The following is a 20,607-nucleotide window of genomic DNA, read 5'->3' on the forward strand; positions in this document are numbered from 1 at the left end:
TAGGAAAATAGTAAAAATGAGAGTTAGAGTCTTCCTTGGAAATGAAGTAATGGTGATAACGAAATTTAACTCCTGGCTAGATGAGATGACTGACTCCTCATCACCTGAAATGATTAGTGCTATGATTTACCTGAGGATAGGACAGGATAGGATAGATAGATAGATAGATAGATAGATAGATAGATAGATAGATAGATAGATAGATAGATAGATAGACAGAAACAGACATATAGATAAGTATAGATTTATAAAATGTATCCATTTCTTTGCCTCTTTGTCTATTTTTGTGTCTCTCTCTGTCTCTCTGTAACTCTGTGTCTCTGTCTGTTTCTGTGTTTGTCTGTGTCTGTCTGTCTCTCTCTCAGCAAGATCAAGTTCAGATTGTGGTAGTTATTTTCTCCAACACCTTAGCCAAGTCATCTAATTTCTCTGAGCCTTAGTATTCCCAATATAGATTAGGAACTGTATACTCTCCCCTACCTACCTCACAAGACTCTAGTGATAACTGAATGATAGAAGAGGTGCTTGGTATCTAACCAGAGCTTTGAAAAAATGAGCTACTATTATTATTCTTATCAGTACCATATTGTGTAATACTCTCATACCATCAGATAACACAGAGGATAACGTGATGTACTTGGAATCAGGAAGACCTGAATTCAAGTCATCCCTCAACTATATGACCTTGGGCAAGTCAACCTCTTTCAATCTCAGGTGCCTCATCTGTAAAATAGAAATAATAAGAGTACCTACTTCAAAGAGTTGTTAGGAGGAGCAAATTAAATAAGATACGAAAAGTGCTTTGCAAACCTTGAAGTGTTACATGAATTCCAGCTAAGATACGGTTACCATCATAGTGAATTCAAAACAGACAGGAAAAACACCTAGTTGCATTTAGCACTTGAAGTCTGTGCTAGGAGGTGGTAGTGAAGTCGGAGCAGGAAGTTGAAGTTATCTTCCCCAGTGACTGAAGATTGAGAGTGTCAGAAATTATATGTGGTTCTGAAGCTTAGTCAGTCCCAGACTACTGAATATCACCAGGGAAATATACATTTCAAGTATATTTCTGGTTGGCAGCCCGTACTAGAGGTATACCTGTCAGAACCACAGCGACTAGCATCAGGTAACAAAGGATGGGTAAACCCCAAACAACTACAGCCATGTTACTGAACTCCTCTTGGAGAATCCCAGGGAAAGAAACTTGCCAACCGAACCATTCTCTTCCTAAATCTTCCACATATCACAGTCACTCATGTAGTTAGTCAGGTCTGACAGCAGTACATCAGAATGGAATCCAGGATAAATTATTTTCTGGAACAAGTCCTCCCCTACTGGATAGGGGTGAATCATCTGATGATAGTCATATCTCTTGCATGACCTCAGCTAAACTCCTTCATGCCCATGTTTATTCCAAACAACCCCATACCAAGTCTTTTGTCCTTCTCAACCTGTTAATACTGTGTCACCCTATTCTTTTGTTCCTCTTTCCAGCTGCTTAGCACTGTTGATTTCACCTACAAAAAGTTTCTGCTACATAACCATACCTTTCTTGCTGCTCCACAATAATCATATTTGCATAATACACACTTTCTGTCTCATTCCCCACAGAAACACTTTCAAATGTTTTTTGTTCCCTACACTCTGTCCCCATCCTTCTCCCTAACCCCTACACTTAGAACAGATAACTTTATCTCCCACCACACTGAGAAGATTGAGTCTACTGTGAGGAATCCTCAACTCCAAAGTTGCAGTCCTCAAAAACTTCTGCTAACTTCACTACCCTCCTTCCTATTTGTCTCAGAGAATGAGGCATCCCAACTCCTTCCCAAGGTTAATCCTTCCAATTGCACCTCCAATCCTATCCACTCAAATACCTCAAGGACCTTGCTCCAACAATAATCTCCCCTCTCATCTTTAATCTTTTTCTTTACTGGCTCCTTCTCATTCACCTATAAATATTTTCTGGTTTCCTCAATTCTGAAAAGGATTTCTCTCCTTCCCTTTCTCTCCATCCACCTATTTTCACATTTCTCTCTTCCTCTTCAATGACAAACTTCTTGAAAAAGCTGTTTGCACTAAATGTTTCCCCTTCCTCACCATGCAATGGGTGAGTGCTCAGCACCTTGCAATCCAGCTTAAACTCCCATATTTCTAAATCTGTTCTCCTACAATTCACTTGCGACATTGTCAAATCCAAGGCATTTTCTCTTTGAATCCTCTTTTTCCTCTCTGGAGTTTTAACACTCTTCACTTCCAACTCCTTATGAATTCACTCTGACTTCCAAGACACTTTACTGTCCTGGTTCTCCTCCTACTTTATCAATTGTTCCTTTTCAATCTACTTCCTTGGTTCCCTCTTTTCTTCTGAATGTAGTAAGGCTGGTGTTCCCTATGATTCTGATCCCAATCTTTTCTCTGATAACTCTATCTATTTTCATTTAGCTATTTGACTCATTGACATAGTTTCTTCTATCATCTCTCTACAGATAAATACCAAATCTTTAGGTTTTTTTATCCAAATATTCCATATCTGGAATTCATAAGGTACATCTCCAAGTAGATGTGTACCACAAGTAGCTCGAATTCAACCAATAACAAAATGAACTAATTATCTCTGTCCCCACACCCACTTATATTGGTGGCAACATTTTTCACTGAGTCACTTGTGTTCAAAATCATGTTGTTAATCTATCTGATTTTTCTCTCTCTCTCCCCACCCCCATAAATTAGATACAAGTTTTTATCCAACAAATTCTAAATGTATTGCCTTCCCTCTATCTTCATAGCCACTGCCTTAGTGGAGACTCATAACTGTTTTACAGATTGCTACAACAGTGCCCTGACCTGTGTTCCTGTCTATCTCCACAATTTCACTCCAATCCATCCTTCACACCTTTTCCATATTAATCTTCTTAATGAAAAGATCTAGTCATGTCAGTCTCTGACCAAAATTCTTTATCAGCTCCCTCATAAACAAATCCTAGCCAAGTTCAGTATCTTTGCCTGGCATTTAATCCAGGTTATTCATAGTCTGGAGTTACTTGACATTGACTACTTTATTCTCACTCTTTTGTCTTCTAGATGTACTACCTATTATCAAATTAGATCTCTCACCTTCTCTGTATGTATGGTGGGCTATCTCACATGGCCCATAATAACTGGTCCCTGCTCCTTGAATGCCACATCCAAAATTTATCTACTAAAATGATCATTTCTTTATGGTATCTTCCCAACCACCTACTAATAAAATGGCCATAACCCTCTAAGAAAACAGGAGTGGAATGATTGACCTTGGAAAGGAATTATCTCCAAATCTCTTCCTCTAAAAACAAAAGGAAGAAAAAGAGGAAAGAAGATAATAGATAATAAAGATGGGGAGGAGATATGGTGAAAATTAGGGTGCTCTCAGTAGGCCATCTCAACTTTTTCATTAACATAAGAGACAAGATCACCTAATGAGAGTGAGGGAAGGTAGGTGGGATAAAAATAAAACTATTTTGCCTGTTGCGGGTAAATATGTAATGTTGTTATGGAGTTATTTCAGTTTCAAAGGACTCTCTGTGAATCCATTTGAAAGTTTTATTTTGGGAAAGATACTGAAGTAGGTTGTTATTTTCTTCTCCACCTCATTTTACAGATAAGGAAACTGAGGCAAGCAAGGTTAAGTGACTTACCTATGGTCCAGACTTAGTAAGTGTCCAAGTCAGATGTTTAATTCAGGTCCTCCTCACTCCATGACCTGCATTCTATACACTACACCAGCTAGATGCCCTTAATAGATAAGATTAGCAAGAGACAAAGAAAAGTCTTACTACATAGCAAAAAGGGTCCAGTTGAGCTTGAATAAGATAAATTTTCAACGAACTCAATTGGCAGGAGTTTGTGGTTTTCTTCCATTAGAACTTGTTTTCAATGATTTTTAAAGATTATTGAGCTACTATAATAAAGGCATTAAGCTACACTCTTCAGATAAAGACAAAAATTAGGTAATGCAAACAAAAAAAACTTACTTCTATAGGGACAATAGAGCATGTACACAGATAAATAAACAAAGGTGATTTGAAGATAGTGAGAGCATTGGTCTCTTCTAGGTCCAGGAACAGCTTCATTCAGGCGATGATATTTCCGTCAAGGCTTGAAGAAAGCTAGAGATTACCAGAGGCACAAGAAAAGCCTATGTGGAAGGAGGTGATGGAATTCTAAGTTTCAGGAAACACTAACTTAACTTGAACAGAAATGCATGATTTGAAGTAATAAGAAATGGAAATGTAGGTTGCGTTCAGAAGATAGAGGTCTTAAGATTGTCAGCCCGAGGAGTTTGAGTCTGATCCTAGAGGCAAGAGGGAGACACAAGATTTTTGAGCAAGGCAGTACCATATTCAGATTCTTGCCTTAGATTATGAAGAATGAACTAACAACATATGGTAGCATATGATAAGTGAACCCCAAAGTCTTAGAAGCAAAAGGAGCCATCCAGTCCAACTCTTTCATTTTATAGATTAAGAAGTGGAGACCTGGAGAAATCTCATAAGCTTACCTTATGTAAACTTTCCAGTGAAAAATCTGGAACCCAAACCTTAGTAACTTGATTTCAAGGTTAGTATACTTTGTATTATATCACATTGTTTCAGTGGAAATTAGGAAGACATGAAGGCTACTGTGGGCTCAGTGAGAGGGAAGCCACATAGCAAAAAGAATAGGGAGACCATTGCCTGGCATAATGAAAAGAGTAAAAGAACCTATTTTCCAATTGTAATTCTCTTTAATTAGGAATCTAACCTTTCTGGGGTTTGATTTCCTCATAAAATAATAAGGGAGTTGGACTAGGGGATTTTTAAGGTTCTATGCAGGTACTAGGACAAAGTTATTACATCAATATTAGGAACTTATTTGAAAATCATCTCCAGATAAAGAAATAGACTAGTCAGATTCAATTCAGATCTTCAGGACTCCATGACTGAGCTCACCATGTTACCCATCTTGATATACACCAATGACTGGGGCTTGATAAGGATTTGCAGGTGAAACTGAAATTTAGTACAGAGGTCTGGTAATTAAAGGAAAGAAAAACTGTCACAAGTCAAAATTGCATGAGAATTGAGAGCACGGTTTTTTTTTTAATATGAGGGAAAAGAGAAGACAAAGGAATCAGAAGAGAGACAAAAATGAAGATGTAGGAAGAGGGCTGACTGAGCAATCAAGGAAGGCAAAAGGTAAAGGATGGTCTCAAAAGCACAGAGGGGAAGATTAACATTGAAAACAAAGTTTTTCCAAATCTCTTCCTCTGAAACAAAAGAGAATAAATGGAGAATAAGAGAAGAGAAAGGAGAAAGGTGGTGAGGAAGAGTTGTAATAGGTGAAAGGAAGGCAGATTAGGGAGCTCTCAGCAAGTAGGTAGTATCTCCTTTGTCACTAAAATAGGAGACAAGGCTACCTGCTGAGAGTGAGACGTGAGTAGGCTAGGAGAATAATGTAGGAAAAGGTTTAGTATCACTACTGTTGCCAAATAGATAAGGTTAAGAGGAAACAAAGAAAAGCCTTGGTATAAAATGGGGGTCTAGGTGAGGTTGAACAGCTCAAATTCGTAGTGAATCCCACCAGCTGGGGTTTGCAACTTTCTCTAGGAATGTTAGGCACAATGGATGGACATGAAAGAAGACAGAATGCAGATAATGAGGCATTTTCAGTGCTGAGGATTTTCATGGCAAGCCAAGGAAATTTAGGAAGCAATAGAATCTAATATTGGAGAGAGTTGACTATGGAAAAGGTCAACCATGAAGTCTTGACAGCATAGGGAGCCAAGCAAAACTGAAGAGATGAGATATTTAGAGAGTAGGGAGAAGGGAAGAGATTTTCACCAGACACAGGAGTTCAATAAGTACAGTAGAATGAGATAAAATAGATTCTTTTACTATTGAATTTTGATCTTTCCCATGGTCTCTGACCCTTCTCTCTGATGAAATTAAATTCACTTTCTAGCTGTATATGCCCATTTCCATAAACTTAAACTCTTCAAACTGATTCTCCTTTGCTGTGTTTAGCTTCTTCTTCCCTCCCACTTTTTGGATTCTATCCTAGGAAGAAGCAGCTCTTTATGGTCCTAGGCAATGGCTAATCCTGCCTTACTATTGCCTGATCACCCCTGGAATGTGGAGACTTGGACTGTCTTCTTCCTATTGGAGAATTTATTCCTATGTCTGCCACCTCCCTCTTCTCTCACAGGACCTGACATTGCAGCATTGACAAGAAGTCTGAAGGCTTCTCAGTTCTCAGCCTGCTCCTGCTTTTGGTGACCAGCAGCACTAAGATAATATAAACTGCTACCATAGGTGGAAAGGCAACTCATCAGCAACACTGAAGGGGAGCAGCTAAGTGATGCTGCAGAAACTGTGGTTGCCAGGTTGAGATCATTTCACCAGAGGAATTGTCTCCTAGGATTCTGTTGGTTTTCCCATGATAACTAAAGGGAGATGCAGTTGATAAAAGAGGATTAGGAAGAGGTGTGAATGTCCCTTTTGGTTCTTTTCTGGACCACCTTTCAAGCCATTATTTCATGAAGTGGCAACTGAGGAATAATTATGGAATATTTTTAAAATATACAATTTCACACTCTCAAATTAAAATATTTCCTTTACTTCCCCATATTCTAGCCCAGGGGTAGGGAACCTGCAGCCTTGAGGTCACATGTGGCCCTCTAGGTCCTCAAGTGTGACCCTTTGAATGAATCCAAACTTCATAGAAAAAACCTTTAATAAAAGGATTTTCTGTAAAACTTGGACTCTGTCAAAAGGCCACACCCAAGGACCTAGAAGGACACATGTGGCCTCAAGGACACAGTTTCTCCCCTTCTCACCCCCCATATCTAGCCTACTTCCTATACCAGTGACTCTAGGCAAACAAAGAAGAAAGTACATAGAAATATCGTACAAAAAATTATATATAGCATCTACAGCTTAAACTACGCAGAGGATTCATTCATTTAGCATGATGGGGAACTTACGACTTACTCAATAAATCCTAGATAGTTGTCTAGTGCCCAAAGGGATAAAGTGTCTAGTTCAGGGTCACATAGCTAATGACATTTTTGACCCATTATTGTCCTGACTCTGAGCTCGTGGCCTATCCTCTATACCACATTGTCTCTACATGTTTGAACCACAATCTCAGTAAAAGAAAACACACTCCAACAGGAAAGTTCCAGACAGCTAATCACTATATCTATTAATTCTTCCCTTAAAGTAGGTATAATGCAGATGCATAAAAAGCTGAAGTCGTTCAAAACTATTCATTCAGAAATGAAGTTCTCATTGGACATGTGAAAGTATCCAGACAAGTCCAGCTCTTCCAAGGAGCAGTTACTAAAGATGAAGAAGAAATAAAGTAACCAAAGACAAAAATCACAAGACTGTTCCATCTCATGAGGGATTGGACAAGGAGTGAGGCTTGAAGCGATGGCTACTCCAAGGCATCCAGATGCAAGGAAAGCAGGACAAGATCAGCATGCCTGACTGATAAGAGACCTTGGAGATACACTAAAAGCCTGACCTAAAGCCAGAATAATCTTGGCTTGATCTACTCCAAGATTTCAGGGTTAAAGGCATGGATGTACAAGCAGAGGGCAGTGGAAGAAAACAAAGTTAGTATGACCAGCATGGAGCAGTGCTTCAGGAGACAGAAGAAAGCTACAAGTTGTGGCAATGGGCAGGACATGCACTGAAACACTGAGTACAGTTTCCAGTTTTAGGCCAGGACTGTTGTACCAGGCCAGGTTTAAGAAAGCAAAGCCTTCTTTCCCTAGATAAATAGACAGACAGATAGATGATACATGCATGATATAAACATATCTATATACCAGTATGTGTCTGTGAATAACTTGGGTGGCCCATGAAGCATTTGGTCAGACTCTGCCTAAGTATGACTTGGGAATGGTGGACAGAAAGCATTCCCTGCGGGTCTGTGTGAGGGGGAGTCCATAATGGGAGAGAATAAACTTTGAGAAGAGAACTTGTAGGGAAAAGTCAGTTCTTCATCATGTCTCTGAATTTCAAGTTGTATAATTTCTCCACAGATCTTGCCCTAAAGGAAGTCTGGACTCCTGTGCATGCTGTTAATAAATAAGAATTTCTCTCCTTTCTAAAGTTCTTATGCTAGCCTCAACCCTGATGCAGTCATACAGCAAGGAATCATTTCTCTATAATCATATCTAAGCAAAAATATGCTAAGAAAAATGTCTTTGAGCAGGTAATATAAATAAATTAGAGACTTCCAGGGACCAGTCTATCCACTCATTATAGGAAACAAAGATACGACCAAAATCCAACCACCTCATTCAGGAATGAGGTAAAGCAGTGTCTTCCAGACTGTAGTGGGTACAGAACCTGGCTTAGGTATATTCCCCACCCACTTTGAGATTTTAGCAGGATTTATAGCAATATATCAGGAAGCAAACCAGAACCCTGGCACAGTCATAGGGAAGAATATTAGCAAATATAAAACTCTTAACAAGATTAATAAATACTATGCAAAGTCAGTTACCCGTGCAAAACCAGTCCCAGGGACTGGATTTTAAAATTGTTTAAACTTTGGGTGCATGGACAGCCAAGCTGCAGGACATGAGGGTCAGAATGCACACTCATTCCACCTCCCTACGATATTGTAATGAAGTGGCACTAATCCCATCTCCTCATTGCTGCCATACCAATCAACATACTTTTACTTTTGTACAGAAGTTGTTTATTCCTGTCTATAAAAAGCAGCAGAGTCACCCACTCCAACTGCTTGCTGCCTTGATGTGCTAATAAACTTCTTTGGCTTATTTTCCCAAGTTTGCCTAATTGATCAGGACAAGGCTGAACCAAGAATTTCTCTTAACAATATGATGGCAAGATAAAGTACCAGAAGAAAAAATTACTCCCAAATAATTGCAAATAAAATCTTAACCAATTTGAGCCTCATAATAAGTTATTTCAACAACATTCTACCTACAAGCCTTAAAATCACTCATCACCATGACCTTCCTGACCTTTCTACTTTGCTCTTCTCAACCCTAGAAAACTATATTCTCACTTTTTTCATCTATCTCCCAATGAAATCTTCCTTCTCCCAGAATTTGATCTTCATTCTACCCTTCCACTTTCTGAAATTTCTTATTATTTGCCCCCAGGATCAAAGCAGTCACAGAGTTCTGTAGATTTTAACTCTACAGCATTTCTTATATCCTTCCCCTCTTCTTATTCCCACCATCAAACTAGTTAAAACTTTCAATACTTCTCACTGGACTGTTACAATAACTCCTAATTGTTATTTCTACATCCTGTTTCTCTCCCTATAATCCACCCTGCTCTCCAATTAATCTTCCTGAAACACAATTCTGATGTCTCTTTTCTCATCAATAAACTTCAGTGGCTCTCTATCGTTAACCAAATGAAGTCCAGATTTCTTTGTACGACATTCAAAAGCACCATAATTTCACTACAACCTACCTTTCCAGTTTTATCACTTGCTATTCCCCTATACACACACACACACACACACACACACACACACACACACTTCACAAAAAAACTACTATTCTTCCAATTTCCAAAAACTTGCTTCATATTTTTCCACCTTTTTGCTTCTTTGAATACTATTTCTCATGCCTGGAATGTTCTGCCTTAAACCTTAGCTCTGTTCATACATATTCTTTCTATCCATGCTTCAATTGCCATTTTAGGTACCACCTCTTCCATGAAGTTTTCTCTGACCACTCCAACTCATAATGACTTTTCCATCCTCTAAACTAATAACATTCATTGACTACAACTTGTGCATGTATCCTGAAGTCTGTTCTTCTCTTTTGCCATTTAATCATACAGTGCCTTTTGTTAGCTCTTGCATTGCTATCACAAATTGTCATTTAACACCTCTAGTGTCATTTGATTTTTTGTAGTTGCTTACTTGCTCTCTACAATTAGGTTATAAAGCCTTTGAGGGTCTGACAAAATATCATCCTTCTCTGCAAATACCACAGTTTCTATTAACGCATACAGCAATGGTTTAAACCCAGTAGATTTTTGAGGAATGAATGAAGTGGTGGAATTTCATAGCACCGTGTTTGAATGAATGAATAATGGATAGGTGGATGAAGAGAAAATGCTGCATCATCTCTGTGGAGACAAATAGTATTCCTGACTTCCTTTAAAGCACACCTTAAGCTAATTGCTAGCTGATTGTTCCAGGTACTGGCACGCTAAAAATAATTTGTATTACTTTTTATATTCTTTATATTTACTTAATCTTCCTATCATTTATCCCTCTCCCCAACAACCAAGTCCAGCCCCAGCAGAATGTAAATGGCTTGAAGGCAGGAACTATGTTGCTTTGGATTTGCATTCCTAGAAAATAATGCAAATGCCTTGTACATAGTAAGCATTTCATAAATATTTGGCCATTTGAATTTGTAGTTACGTGGCACGATGGATAGAATGCTGAGCCTGGAATCAGGAAGATCCAAATTCAAATACAGCCTCAGAAAATGAATACAGTGTGATTTTTAAGTAAATTCTTTAACCACTATATGCCTCAGTTTCCTCAAAAGGAAAATGGAGATAGCAGTATCTATTTCATAGGGTTACTGTGATGATCAAATGAGATATCTGTAAAGTGCTTAGCATAGTGACTAACACATAGCAGGCATTTAGTAAATGCATGTTGCTTTGTATTCCTCTTTTAAACATAATAGAAACAAACTATGAACCACCAAATTGGGATAATTAAAATTATTTGGAAATGATACATGAAGAAAGCACTATAAAAGACTGTTAATAATCAGAGATTTTAATTATACCAAAATAGTATCACAGAACTCATCTGAACAGAAATCGAAGGGGATTTAGGGCAGGAAACAGAGGACAGAAGACATCGTTCTAGTACACCATCCCAAAAAACAAGAAAGGGCAAAACACTTTGCCTTGGTCTGTTTTAGTTAACAGGAAGGGCAGTGCAAGAGATTAATGTGAATAGGTACCAATATAATAATAATCACAACAAAATCATTTCCAAGAGAATCAATTGACCAATAAAGAGTTATTAAGAACCTATTAAGTTCAAGATGCTGCATTACTACTCAAATTGAAAACACAATAATGAAACTGTCTCCAAGAGCATAAATTCTAGTGAGGGAAGAAATAGGAAAGAAGAAATAAACAAACATTTTGATAGAAATGGAAAACCAAAGGAATCTCTTGTGCAATCATGTCATTTTAGGGGAAAATATTTAAATGCAAGTTTAAGCTTGGGAAATATTGAGAGGAAAAATTAAAATTCAAAGACCCACAGGAAGGCTGGAGACTATTTTACAAAATATTATTGTAAACCCAGAATAAATACATGTAATAGGGCAAGAGTAATAGTCACAAGGAGCACTAAATGGGAAACAACACAGAATACAAAGTTCCACATTGCTTTAAAAGTTGATAAATTCTCATGGGAAATAAGTCATCTTCAAAAAAAAAATTGAGGAGACCCTAACCAAGCAGAATTGGGGAATATTCTTTTGGGGAATGTTCTTTGTTAAGTACAAAATAAATGTTAGGCATATCAAACTTAATAAATCAAGCAACTTCACAAAGGGACTTTAACAAAATAAGAATAACATGTTTTAAAATATCACAATATGAATAGTATTAATACCTTAAATATCCAAAAATAGATCTAAAAGCGTCTTCATAGAAATAGACGAGGACAGGGAGTTTGATTATTTTGTACTGGACAAATGGCTGTTTCCTAGGATAAATAATTTTAGAATTCACAAGAACAAAAGAAGACCTAAGCTGCTAATAAGGAATTAAGCCTTAGCCCTTTCCTCATCTTGAAGGATGTGAAACTGTTAAACATTGTCTCTTTCTTGAAACTCTTTACACTGAATTTGTGGAAACACTAAATTCTTTGTATTCCCTTTCACCTTTCTGAGCACTGTTCTTCTGTTTCCTTCTTTTGAATGTGTTCCTCCTGTAAATTAAATAAAGCTGTTCTCCAAATTTTATCATCAAATTTTTTTCTGCCCTGTCTATCCTTTCTCCTGATAACCTAATGCAAATTCATTTTTGGCTATTTTTTTTATGTACATAGTTGCCAAATAAACAGCCTCAACCATTCTCTGACTTCTAGACCCCTGTTTCCAATTGTGTGCAATTCAATTTTAGCATTCTTCCAGGAATTCAAACAGTATGTCCCAAATCATAGTCTTTTCTTCAGATGAGTTCTTCTTCTAAGCTGCCATCAATAATCATTAGAGATTTGTGTGTCCTCACCAAGTCATTTAGGAGATGTTACTGAAACTCACAAGCTGACTGCAGACTCTCCTCATTGCCAGCTTCATATCTTTGTTTCTGAGTGTGTAGATCACTGAATTTAAAAAGCGATTTACAACTAAATCAAAGATAGCAAGATGTTTGTCTAGGTATCATGGGTTGAATGGCCATGTATAGAAAGATAAGCATGGAACAAAGAACAAAATCACCACAATGATGTGAGATGAAAGAGTAGAGAGTGCTTTAGGCGAACCACCTGATGAATTCTTTGCACAGTGACGAGGATGAAAATGTAAGATATGATCAAGATGAGGAAAACACCTATAGACATGAAGCCGCTATTGACAGTGATCATGAGATCTAGTCTATATGTGTCAGTACAGGCAAGTTTCATGAACTGAGGGAGATCACAATAAAAACTGTCCAGCTCATTGGGACCACAAAAGGGCAAGTTAATTACAAAAGGTATTTGGATCCCTAAGTGGATGAGGCCAATAATCCAAGCAGCAACCAGAAGTAAAGTGCACATTCTTGGGCACATGATAATCAGATAATGGAGAGGCTTACATATGGCTACATATCTGTCAAAGGCCATGGCTATAAGCAGCACCATCTTAACACCACCAATCAACTGAATAAAAAACATCTGTGTGATGCAGCAAGAGAATGAAATGACTTTGCGCTTTCTGAAAAAGTCACACATCGTCTTAGGGGAGGTGGCGGAAGAAATCCCCAAGTCAATAAAGGAGAGGTTGGCCAGCAGGAAATACATGGGAGAGTGTAAATGAGGGTCAGAAGCCACCGTGAATATAATGTGTGTGTTTCCCAGCATGCTTGCCAAGTAGAAAACTGAGGAAATCACAAAATAGTAGAAGTTGAATATTCCAAGAATTGGTAAGTCCAAGGAATACAAACTCAGATACTGCAGCGTGATTGACTCTGTCCATTGACTCAGTCAGCAGAATCATCTCTGAAAAGCTACCTTAAAAAAAGAAAGAAGAAAGAATCCACATTACTAGGTATGTAAATAATACCCCAGAATCCAAGTCAATTCAACAGATACGTCTTAAGGGTCTACTACAATAAGCCAATTTATATCACTAAAATTTACCTGGAAAGTCATTGACATAGAGCACTGCTCCAAGCTAACACCATGACCTTTTATGGCACTTCTCCAGCTCTTTCCTAGAAAGGCTTTCCCAAAAGAAAAGGCATGACAGCTGTATAGTAAATGGTTGAGAGGAGGAGACAGTGCAAGAGAACCAAGCAGAATCTGAAAATAAACAGAAAGAATTAATGAATTCATTTATTTCACCTTATAATTGGTGATTTTGTTGATGAATGTTTCCATAGTAAATTTAATGCTCTTTTGTTTCATCTTGTCTCAGACTCCACCTATTTTATCAAGAACATTCAGAGCCTCTGATTCACACTCTCTCCCTCTGCTAACAGAGCACCCATAGGACTTGGATCACTCAGTCAGTCAACAAACATTTATTAAGCACCTATTATATGTGTGTCAGGCTTTGTGCTAAGCACCAAGAAAGGAAGAAGGCTTGCATCAGTGTCAAATTCTGCTGTTTGCATCAGTTAGCCATGTATATGTGTTCCAAAAAATGATATTGTTGTGATTTTCATATCTCTTTAATGACATTCTACTCTAAGGTTCCTGGACATCTGTTTCCAAAATATTTCTTACGTTCATCCCCTCCTGTTTCTCTCCATCATCATGATTCTTAGTGATCAGCTATGCAAATTGTTGAAGTAACCTCTGATTGCATTTGTCTTTTCTTCTGCACTTTCTCCCCTTTCCAATCCCTCTTTCACATCTCTTCCAGATTATGCTTCTTGAATTATGGATCAGATGATGCCAGTTAAATACCCAAAAGAGTTCAACAGATCTACATTAAACCCATTCAAATTTAAGATCCGTAGACTAGAATTCAAAATTATCTACAATCTGCCACTACCCTCCATTTCCTGGCTTATTTTATACCAGTCCCCTCTTGATGGCATACCCTTCTACAATATTGAGCCTCTTACCCTCCCTAAACATGTTCTGTGCTTTGCAACATTCATAATTTGGGAAAGCCCCTAATCAAATGAAAGTTACTGCATCAAGTGTTCCCAACCCTTGAAACTGGAAGAAAATAATGGCACTCTAAAACATAGTCTGATATTTTACTTGCATTTTCTTTCATCAATTCAATTTAGCACATATTTATGCATCCGTAAGAATTTGTCAGGTACCTACAATATTGCAGCTAGGTTAGGAACTGGAGACAAAGAAAATATGAAACAACATCTCCAACAGAAGAAGTTTATAATCTACTAGGGCACTAGGTCTGTGCATAATTAAGTTAATAGAAGATAATTTAAAGAGGGAGAAACAACTGGCAGTTGGGGTGAAGACAAGTTTGTGAAGGATATGGCATTTGAGCTTATATTTGAAGAAAACTGAAGACCTCAAGAGGCAGAGATACAGAAGTCAGCATGTACAAAGGTGGGAGATGGAAAGACAAAAACCTAGAGTAGCTAGATTAATGAGTTAATTTTCAATTTAACTGGAAAGGAGATTTAGTGAAGGGCAATAACGAGGAATAAGTCTAAAAAAGGAAAATTAGAGGCAGAAAGTTGACTGAGAAATTTGAATTTGATCCTAGAAGCAAGTCAAAGCCTCTGAAGATTTTTGAAAAAGGAAATAACATAGTCAGACTTTTGCCCTTAAAAGATTATTGGAAATGAACTAATAAAATAAGTAAAGGAAGATAAGTGAAGCCTAGAGTTTTAGGGCTGGAAAGGACCAGTCAAACTCTCTCGTGAATCATCAACTGCCCATTGGATTTTTCTCACTATATATCTGAAGGACTTCTAAATTTTAACAGGCTCATGAAAGAACTCATCTTTCTCCACAAAAACTAGTCCTATTTCAAGCTTCTCATTTTCTTTTTCAAAAGTACCAATATTCTTCCACTCTTTCAACTTCATAACTTTGGGATTACCCTCAACTCATCACTCACCCTCACCTCACATATCTCATTAATTGCTAAATCTTGCCATTCTACATCTACAGCACATCTCTCCTCTTGCCCTTTCTCTCCACTCACACAGCCAGCACCCTACTTCAGGACCTCATTACCTGTACCCTGGAATGTTATAAGTGCCTCCATACTCAATCCAGTCAATTCCACACACAGCTGTCAGTGGTTTTTTCTTAAATTCAAGTCTCAATCTATCACTCTCCTACTTACAAAACTTACTTCTATGATAAAATATAAACTCCTAAATTTCATTTGCAAATGGTATGCAAGATGGTCTTCTTTTTAATCATCAGAAAAGCCATTCTACCAGCTTTCTCTGTTCCTTGACACTGGCCATCTTGATGCTGAGAAACCAACTTTTCCTTCAAGATGCAACTCAAGGTTCACTATCAACTCTGTCTTTTCTGATCTTTAAAAGTGCTGTGCCCTCCCTCCCTAATTATCTTAAATTTGTTTTGTGTTCTTTCTATATGTATATGTACATGTTGTCTCTCCAGATGAAATGGAAATTCCCTGAAAGTAGGGAGTATTTGTATCACCAGTGCCTAGAGTATTTTGTCATTGTTAAGACGTTTTTAGTCATTTTCAACTCTTCATTACCCCATTCTTGGAATGGTTTGCCAGCTCATTTGACAGATGAGGAAAATTTGTCAAATAGGGTTAAGTAAGTTATGCAGGATCACACGCAGATAGTAAGTGTCTGAGGCCAGTTTTGTTCTCATGAAGATGAATCTTTCTGACTGCAAGCCAAGTGCTCTAACCACTGTACCTAACTGCCAAGTTTGGAATATAGCAGGTACTTAATAAATAATTGCTGATTGATTTATTGACTGATTATTATAGTTTATGGATGGGAAGATAGAGATAAATAATAATGATGATGATGACAGCATTACATAATTATTTAAGATTTGCAAAGCAATGTATATTTATATTAGCTCTTTTGATCCTCACAACAATCCTATGAGGTAAGTATGTGCTATATTCCCCATTTTACCTACAGGAAACTTAGGCAAAAAGAAGTTAAGTGACTTGCCCAGGGTGCACAGCTACTAAGTGTCTGGGGTAGAATGCAAATTCAGGTCTTCCTGACTCCAAGTCAGGCAGACTGCTCCACATTACTGCCTCAGGAAGAACACTTCATACTGTGAAGGGAAAAAAAGAAATAACTTACAATTCTGGCTAAGTGACTTGTTGCCTGTATGCTCCTAAAAATTTCTGGGATTTCATTTATCTATAAAATAAGAGGATAATACTAAATGACAGAATAGTAATAGTTAACATTTCCATGTCAATTTCTATGTTCTAGGCACTGTGCTAACCATTTTACAGTTATTGCATCATTTGATATGAACAACAACCCTGCAATGTCGATACTATTATTTTTCTATTCACTCATTTTACAGGTGAGGAAATTGGGATTGAATATCTTGCCCAGGGTCACATTGCTAGTAAGCATCAAGTGTTCTATCCATCGTACCATCTTACTTCCTAATACCTAAAATCTCTGGCTCTTCTGTCGCTGTGATAGACTGACCTCTTTTAGGTAGGGACTTTTGGTTCAGAAGCTCCCTCAGGATCTGTCACAGATAAGTCTTGAATTCAGATCTTCATGACTCTCAGGCCAGAGTTCTATCCATCCTGCTATGCTCCTTCCTGACTTCAACATAGCAGGAACTTAATGAACGCTTGTTTGATTGAATTGAAATTTAGTATTACAAGCTTTTGTTAGAAGTTTGGTAATGGAAAGAGAGAGAGAGACTAGTAAGTTACAGCTCTGCCTGTAGCTTGCCTCCCAATATCAATGAAGCAATGAATTTATCACCTAATGAAGACTGTACAGACAAAGGAAAAAATCAGTGGAGAGAGAGTAAAAAATGAAGATACTAGAGGGGAGCTAATTAAGCACTTAAAACAATCAACGAAGCAAAAGAACATGGTCTTACAAGTACAGGAGGAAAGACTAACCTTGGAGAGAAACTGTCTTGATACCACCTTCTCTGACCACACAGAAGAGAATGAGTGAAAATAGGGACAAATTTTGAAGTGGTAAGGAGGCAAAGAGACAAGGTAAAGGGGGAATATTAGGATGCTCTCAGTAAAGGCTCTCAATCTTTTCACTGGAATAGGAAACAACGTCACCCCATAAGAAGGAAAGAACGTGCTCACTTGAACAAACTACTCTGTAAAAATAGAATAGCAAGAGATTCAGTATGGTCTTTTGGGCTTTTTCAGTAATATTAAGTTAAATGGATGGACAGCAAAGAGCACAGATAATGGAGTGTTCCCAGGATGGGGAGCTTTCAACTGGTTGGGGTGTGGATGGAGTTCTAAGGACCAGTGAACTTACCATGGATATGGTCACTCATGAGATCCAGACTCCAAAGGGAAACAAATTCTGTTGTACAGAGGAAATATACTGAGAAAATCGGACAGATATTTCCATTTAAAAAAAAGTCACCATCAAGTAAATTAAGAGACAGGAGATAATCTTAATTCCTCTTTGACTCTTGTTTTTGATCCTTAACCTTGGGTTTCTGATAGCCCTCTGATCTTATAAGGAGATAAAACTAAGTTCACTTTCTTTTTTTTTACTTTATTTTATTATTATTATTTTTTAATGTTTTACAATCACTGCCATGAAATTAAGATTTTATCCCCCCCACACCTACCCCCCACTACCTCCCTCCCTCCCCACAACAGCATACAATTCTGTATAGGTTCTACATATACTTTCCTATTGAGTACATTTTCACTCTAGTCATGCTATGTAGTCGAACTAAAATAAATGGAAGAAACCATATAACAAATCAAAACATGATACACAAACACACACACACACACAAACATGATCTGCTACATTCTGTGAATGACTTCCACATTTCTTTCTCTGAGTGTGGAAGGCATTTTGCCTTAGAAAACCACCATTGGGATTTTAGAGAATCCCAGAGATTCAAGTAAAAAACTGCTTAAAATAATAAACAACTTTGGCAAAGTTGCAGGTTACAAAATAAACCCAAACAAATCTTCTGCATTTCTATATATTACTAACAGCAAGAGATAGAAAGAGAAATCCTATTTAAAGATAAGGGTAGACACTATAAAATATTTGGAAATCTACCTGCCAAAACAAATCCAGGGACTATATGAACACAATTACAAGACATTTTTTGCACAAATGAAGTCAGATTAAATAAGTGGAAAAACATCAGTTGCTCATGGGTAGGCTCAGCCAATATAATAAAAATGGTAATTCTACCTAAATTAATTTATTTATTTAGTGCCATACCAATCAAACTATCAGATAATTATTTTCTAGAGCTGGAAAAAATAATATCAGAATTCACCTGGCAAACCAATAGGTCCAGAATATCAAGGGAACTAATGAAAAGAAATGCTAGGGAAGGTGGCCTAGCTCCACCAGATCTCAAATTGCATTATAAAGCAACAATTATCAAAACGACTTGGTACTGGCTAAAAGACAGAAGGGTAGACAAGTGGGATAATCTAGGTACTCAAGACACAGTACGCTCCAACCAGCGCCGTCCTGCAGGTGGTTACAGGGCTCACAGAGCGAGGTTGAAAAGACAGGCAGGACACAGCAGTCTGAACAAGCTGAGTTTATTCTAGACATACTGAGTCAATAAATCAGGGAGTCAGGGTGCTTAAATAGTCAAAAACCATAGGGATAGCAACTGAGGCATGAAACAGAACAGATCATGATAAGTAACAAGGGAGGCCTCAAGACCTCTTTATCGGAATGTTTTCCTGTATAGTAGGGGCTCTGATTCCTGGAAATTCAACATCCGAATTCAAGGACATACACCTGAGAACAATATATCACTTAACTTCTCAAGTCAGCTATTATTCTCCCTTGGAGGAGGGGAAATCTTGATCAGGGCCTCTTTCAAACCCCTCAAGGTTCTCTACATCTCCCCCTTTTTGTTTTACAGCAACTCCTATTCATCTGAATGTTGAATGCCAGATTATGTATAGTATTGAGGACCAAGGACAGCAGGGTAGGAGCACAAATACAAATACAAAATACTTCTACAAAGCCTATGACCAACAGCCCAAGGTCTTGTGCAAGGTCACTTAAAAAGCCAAATGCTCCATTTATCACATCTGCAATCTGTAGTGCAGCCTCGGGTGGATCCAAGTCACTACGACTTCTGGCATTGTCAATAATCTGAACAATTTGCTCCAAATCAACCATATCCATAGTTACATTATTAACATTCCATAATGCTCTTAAGTGATTGGCAGTTTTGGTAAAATTATAACCAGTATCATAAAATTCACATTTAACAAACAAAAATGGGTATACCTATAATCACATTTTAATCTACTATATAAGGTGAGTATCTCAACTTGTTCATTAATTTCTATTACATCCCATCACAATTCATCAATGGCTTGGTAGAAATCCTTATTAATTTTTTCTTGTACTTGAAATGCCCTTGTAATGTTTCTGGACAATTGATCTAAATATTTGGCTTGTTTAACTTCTGTTTGTACACTCATAATACCTTCTGTTAAAGCTACACTACTAGCAATAATGGCTACTAAAGCAATAATTCCAAAAATAATACAGGAAATACACCTTTTTTTATGAGAAAGCAATTTTCTGAGAAGCAAATCGATAGTGTGATCTCCTGGAGCTTGATACCATTGAGTCTCCTCGGCCAAAAGGAGAGCGAATGGACTCTGTCTTTTGGCCTCCTACTTTCTCATTTATGCAAGCATTCACAGAGCAATTCAAACAAGTGACATTAAAAGTGTTGCTCCCTTGTGCTGTCACAGTCCCCTAACCAAGTTAAGGGAATTTAGTAAAAAGAGGAGCCCAATGAGAGTCTGTTTGGTATCTCCTTTAACCTATCCTCTTCTTCTGTGCCCCAGCAGGACTTTTTGTGCAGGCACAGCTTCTGTATCACTTGGACAGGTCTCGTATCTCTTTCTCGGACCCACACGACCCTGCCATCTGTGGAGAGAGAAAGAAATCCTCTCCCTCTAGTTAACACCCTATCAGGTTCTCTCCACACCTCATTGACATCCTTTCACACCTGTTGTTGCTGTGGTGCAATGTGCTTTTTACTAATAATTCTGATATCATTACAGCCGAAAAATGAAAAGAATTTTTGTGAAGGAGTAAGGTTGTCATAATCTAAGATTAAGTTGTTAATAGTATATACTGGCCCCTGCCAATTGCTCCCTAGAGGACCTACCAAGCATTCCCCTTTTTTGTTTTTGAAGGAATAGGTTGAGAGTTTTAT

General features: G+C 37.8%; 1 pseudogene; it reads right to left on the minus strand.

Moving 5' to 3' along the window:
* Positions 1 to 12,301: 12,301 nt before the first annotated feature.
* On the minus strand, positions 12,302 to 13,240 carry LOC140513750 (olfactory receptor 4F21-like; annotated as a pseudogene).
* Positions 13,241 to 20,607: the final 7,367 nt, after the last annotated feature.

The sequence above is a fragment of the Notamacropus eugenii genome, chromosome 7 (assembly GCF_028372415.1).
Source record: "Notamacropus eugenii isolate mMacEug1 chromosome 7, mMacEug1.pri_v2, whole genome shotgun sequence".
NCBI lineage: Eukaryota > Metazoa > Chordata > Mammalia > Diprotodontia > Macropodidae > Notamacropus > Notamacropus eugenii.